The sequence below is a fragment of the Lathyrus oleraceus genome, chromosome 4 (genome assembly GCF_024323335.1).
Source record: "Lathyrus oleraceus cultivar Zhongwan6 chromosome 4, CAAS_Psat_ZW6_1.0, whole genome shotgun sequence".
In the NCBI taxonomy this organism is placed as follows: Eukaryota; Viridiplantae; Streptophyta; class Magnoliopsida; order Fabales; family Fabaceae; genus Lathyrus; species Lathyrus oleraceus.
In genome coordinates, this window is record NC_066582.1 from 261,985,433 (window position 1) to 261,986,828 (window position 1,396).

General features: G+C 26.4%; 1 non-coding gene across 1 annotated transcript; it reads left to right on the forward strand.

Moving 5' to 3' along the window:
• Positions 1-450: 450 nt before the first annotated feature.
• TRNAN-GUU (transfer RNA asparagine (anticodon GUU)) lies at positions 451-524 on the forward strand. Its single transcript has one exon. It is a non-coding gene; the product is annotated as a tRNA-Asn (tRNA).
• The last annotated feature ends 872 nt before the right edge of the window (positions 525-1,396 follow it).

The following is a 1,396-nucleotide window of genomic DNA, read 5'->3' on the forward strand; positions in this document are numbered from 1 at the left end:
TATATGTCAAATTTTATTATTGCCACTATGACACAGACACGTAAGCGTCACGCGTCACGTATTAAATGAGAACTCCACATATATAAAAGTGGAGAAGATCAAGAAATTAAAAAAAAAAAAAAAAAAGCAACTCAATTTTAAAATAAAAATATTATTATGTTTAAAGTCATTAATTTTAAAAAAATATTTGTAAATAAGAGACTCAATTCAGAGTTATATTTAAGAAGATATCACAATTCATCCATTACTCAAAAATGTATACTATAATATTAAATTTCATAATACAATTATTTATTAATTATTGTTTGTAGACCAGAAAAAGAAATGATAACAAATGCATGACACAAATTTTCACTCTAGCCGGAATAAGAATATTGCATATAATGTGTTAAACCAGAATATTACGGAATAATCAAATAATACAGTTTCGGCTGTAGATGGAACAACGAAGCTGGAATAGCTCAGTTGGTTAGAGCGTGTGGCTGTTAACCACAAGGTCGGAGGTTCAACCCCTCCTTCTAGCGTTTCTCATTTTATTTGCTTTTTTCTGATTTTACAGATGCACATGGGCCTTTCATATTTTCTGATTTTTCAGATGCACATGGGCCTTTCATATATTAAATCTGCTAACAAACGAAAATCGCTTTTTGCACCTAATAACATTTTTATCTAATACCCAGTTTTCATATCACACACCAACCTTTTTAGAAGTTTATTTTCAACTCGTTTTGATATAAAAAAAGTCAACATAATATAAATCTTGTTGTTTTTTGTTGACATAAGACAAATTACAATTGCATACCTTATGAATTTACCATCTATAAATTAGTTTTTATCACTTGATTTCCATAGTTGACACAAGACAAGTTACAATTGCATACCTTATGAATTTACCATCTATAAATTAGTTTTTATCACTTGATTGCCATATGAATTTATACTTTGTCATGTCAAACTCATATCATTATGCAACGCCTCATGGATTTATTATATTTAATTATATTTTTATTAATTTATGTTTACTTGTTATATATATAAAATATTTTTTATTAGTTTAGGAAAGAGTTACAAATATTTATTAAAATAGCATTAAACATAATATGTGTTTAGATTAATCTAAATATAATAGAGAAAAAGTTCACGAAGACAGAAAAACTACATTAAAATTAAAAACAAAACTGCCTTTTAGAAATTATGATATCTCTAAATATAAAATCTTTTGCAAATTATGTTAATCACTTTATGTGAGTCGGCCTGCGTGGATTGATTTTTGTGTTTTAAATTTTTGTATATGACATTACGACTAATTAATTTAAAGGAGTTAATCTCATTATTTACTTTTAGAGGTTTTGTTTAAAGTTAGAGAAACATCATGTATAGACACTTATTGTACATG